Source organism: Lactuca serriola, chromosome 8 (genome assembly GCF_051521515.1).
Source record: "Lactuca serriola cultivar US96UC23 chromosome 8, Lser_US96UC23_V15, whole genome shotgun sequence".
In the NCBI taxonomy this organism is placed as follows: domain Eukaryota; kingdom Viridiplantae; phylum Streptophyta; class Magnoliopsida; order Asterales; family Asteraceae; genus Lactuca; species Lactuca serriola.
Genome location: NC_136415.1, coordinates 192,432,817 through 192,437,009, shown reverse-complemented (window position 1 = coordinate 192,437,009; position 4,193 = coordinate 192,432,817). Strand labels below are relative to the sequence as shown.

Here is a 4,193-nt window from a genome sequence, read left to right as displayed (position 1 = left end):
TGAGAATACAAGTTATTTTGAAAGAGTAGATCAGAATTTAAGCTGGTGAGTTCATAAGTATTTAATGTCATTGCCTTGATTAGTTGGTATGAAAGACTGGTGAATGATTGATGAAACATTTAGTATAAGTATGAAAACTCTAGAAAATCCCATATTTCCTACTAGTATAAAAGTAGTCTTCTACCAAGACCCAAATGTTTTGAAAGTAGTCTTTTACCTAGACCTGACTGTTTTGAAAGTACGCATCTCTTGAAAATGTGACGGTTTTTCCTTGATTAACTCTTATTAGTTTGTCCCTTAAGTATACCTGAAATGGTATCAACTTAAAACATCCGTAGATTGTTCATTTACCTCTGTTGCTAACAGCCGGGTTTAGGAATAGTTAGTCCCTTATGTATACCCACGATGGTATCAACCTAGAACATTCGTAGATTGTTCATTTACCTCTGTAGCTAACAGTGGTTGTCGGAATGGTTAGTCCCTCAAAGTATGATGTGGTACTAGGAGATAAAGTCCCAGTCTAACTCGTCAATGATGTGATTGAATCACAAGGTAAAGATAGAAAGGCGAACGATATAACCGTATCTAGACATATAACATGTAATAGTAATTTGCCATATAATGTCTATGTAAAAGTATTCATGTATGAGTATTCATGTAAGAGTATTCCTTCATATAACATGTAGTAGTAATTTGCCATATAATGTCTATGTAAAAGTATTCATGTATGAGTATTCATGTAAGAGTATTCCTTCATATAACATGTAGTAGTAATTTGCCATATAATGTCTATGTAAAAGTATTCATGTATGAGTATTCATGTAAGAGTATTCCTTCATATAACATGTAGTAGTAATTTGCCATATAATGTCTATGTAAAAGTATTCATGTATAAGTATTCATGTAAGAGTATTCCTTCATATAACATGTAGTCTAGACTCATGAATGAACTGACTCTGGTGTAATTTCTTGTAGTAGTGATAATGTTTTGTTTACTCTAAACTATTCCTATAATAGTTTACTAAAATGTAATTGATGAGTGTCCAAGTAGGTTTATACACCTTTGCTACCCAGGAGTATCGAAACTAAATTAACTGGTGGAACATTTATGACCATATATGTATACATGATATATAACTAATATTTAAATGACCTTCGGAGGAGTACCCGATATCCCACCAGACCACATCCAAATCGAGGAAAAGGAAACAGGGTGGATAGCCTTTCTAAGTCTTTTAAACATTTCTTATATAACTATACATATAGAGGCATGCAATTTATAATATAAAAGCATAAAGAAGTTTTGTAAAACCGTTGAAAAGTCTAATAAAGAATTTGTGACTTGATGTCAGTTTATAAAATGATTGAAAGTAATTTTGTTTGATAAGACAGTTTAAGTACACGGAAAACCATTGTTTGAAAACACCTTTGTAACCGATTTTGAAAGGAAGCTTACAGTATGTAAGACAGTTTGATAACGAGCTTTAATCATGTAAAAACGTTTAAGAAAGTCATTTGAAGTAATATGTTTAGTGAAACTGTTAAACTTGTAATAAATCCATTTGTATACTAGTTATAAATCACATAAGATTGATTTATTAAGAAGAAGTATCCCAAAATATTGATGTTTTTCGTTCCAACATAATCGTATGTTTGTAGTAGAATAGGTGGACACATATACATACAGTATAGGCAGAGTGTTTGATTTATATATAAATAACAACACTTTTCATTTCAAAAGATATGATGTTATCGTGATACATTTTGCATACGAAAGTTTCTTTATAATAATTATAAATCACATGCGATTCCGTTGATAAAAAGTTTAAAACGGAACTTTATATAACATACGATAATCATCGTGTGTTTTACTTGTATTCCCCCCCCTTAAAAGCATATAAAAATATTTATAAAACATTTAAAAGTGTGGATTATAGGGGTATGAACTCACCTGAAAGTTTGAAGATAGCGAGATGGAAAACCGGGCAGAGTTTCGTCTCGGGAAACGGATTTTTCTCGGGATTCTCGGGAATCTTGGGAGTAAAATCGACCCTCGGGTCTTGAGCAAAAAGGCCAGAGCTTCGGGTTTGAACGGGCACGGAAAACGAGGCCAGACGCAAGAGAAAAGAGAAGAATTGAGCAAATATTTCGGAAAGCCTCGCATCCCTTTTTTATAGGGGTGCTGAACCGCCTCGGTACGCTGGGCGTACGAGGGTACGCAGCGCGTACGAGACGTCATTGCTTACGTATTTCGGATGGAGCGGGTCGGACGGGCGGGTCGGACGGCGGGTCGGTAGCTTCGCATAGGGCAACGTGGACGATCCGAGGCCTTCGATCTGAGTACGCGGGGCGTACAAGGGTACGCAGGGCGTACTCCGGTCCTATCCGATGACTCCCCTTCGGATAATACCGGGAGTTTTTATTTAAATTTATAATTATTTTAAATAAACTTCAAAAATTCATATCTCCTTCATACGAACTCCGTTTTCGACGTTCTTTATATCCACGCGAAGGTGAGACTAAGATCTACAACTTTCGTTTAGATTCCGTTGGCAAATTATGAAATTTTTTTTTATTATTTATTTATTAAAATGACGTGTTTAAGGAATTTCTTTAAAAATTCATAACATCTTTATCTGACGTCGGTTTTTGCCAGACTTTTTACCGCTGAAATACCATTGACGAGACCTTCAATTCTCGTTTAGGTCATTTCGGCCAAAAGTCGCTCGATCTCCGATTCGAGTTTTTACGTAACTTCGTATTGCCGTCTTTCTGTTGGAAGAACTTAGAACGGTCATAACTTCTTCGTTATAACTCGGATTTTAGTGTTCTTTATATGCTTGGAAACCTTGATACGATTCCTTCTACTTTATTTAACCCAAATAAGATTTTAGGAAAGTTATATTTTGACCTAAATTTGATTGGTTTTACATTACATTGTCTCGAAATATCGGGTTGTCACATTACACCTTTCACATCCAACCATTATAGTATGTATTTCCTGGTCCATTTTTGTCATTCTCCTTTCTATAGTATCAAGCACAGCTATTATAGCAGCCATGTCTGCAAAATTACCACCCCCACATCCTTTAACTCCCTCATTTCTTGGATTGTGGTACGCACGAGAATGCTTTGCAAATTCCTCAACTAACTCCTTGACTTCCCCCGAATTTTTCTTAGTTAGTGGTCCTTGAGAATCAAGGAGTTGCCTTGTCATGACATTACCACCATCATAAAATATTGACACTTCTTGTTGTATATTGAGGTCGTTTTGAGGACAATTTCTCAACAATCCCTTGTAGTGCTCTCATGCCTCATAAAGTGACTCACCGGGATTTTGGTCAAAATTTGCTTTTTCCTTCTTGAGTTTAGCTATCTTGGAAGGTGGGAAAAAATCTTCTAGAAACTGTTTGCGCATTTGGGCCCAAGTATCGATTGCACCAGGTGGTAGAGCATTTAGCCAGTCTTTAGCAGCTCCCTTAAAAGTGACTGGTAGCATCCTCAGCAAGACTGTCTCTCTAGGAATATTTGGGACATTGAAATAATCTGTTATGTCATTTACTTCATCTAAATTCTTGTAAGCATCCTCATGATCCTTTCCAGAAAATGGTACATCCTTAAGTGCAGTAAAGATGTGTCCCTTCAGCTCGAATGTGGCAGTTACAGGAATTGCAGGTTGTATTAGGCTAGGACCAACATCATCTCTAATTCGCTTTCTGTAAGCTCCTATGGACATATCCGCGATGTACGCCATCTTGTTATCAAGCTTTTCTTTCGATTCAGTTCTATATAATGAAAATCCAGGCTCAGATTCGTACTTGGATTCTCGTGGGTTAGATTTTTTTTATCAAAGTCTTCAACCTTGTTCTTGTCCTTTGAGGATGTACTAGATTCTCCCACTTTCTTTCCTGACTTCTTTCCAAAGACTTATCTAAGATCTTTGAAGAATGATTTTTTGGTGTTTGGTTCACTCCTACATTCTTATCCGACTTTTAGTGAAGGGCTAACTCTAGATCTTAGTGGTGGCACCAAAGGTGTGTTAGAGCCTCTGTCATGAACTTCCACAAAATAAACAAAAATACAAATGTAAAACTGAACTAAAACAGCAAACAAAGAAACTGGAAATGATTGGATTCACGTCGTGAGCCCTAAAAGCTCGCGTCGTGAGTTCAGTACTGGAAGAAAATAAACTA

The 4,193-nt window shown here is 36.2% G+C and overlaps 1 non-coding gene across 1 annotated transcript; it reads left to right on the top strand.

The window, feature by feature from the left end:
• The first annotated feature begins 3,263 nt into the window (after positions 1-3,263).
• Positions 3,264-3,370, top strand: LOC145071574 (small nucleolar RNA R71). Its single transcript, XR_013690580.1, has one exon. It is a non-coding gene; the product is annotated as a small nucleolar RNA R71 (small nucleolar RNA).
• Positions 3,371-4,193: the final 823 nt, after the last annotated feature.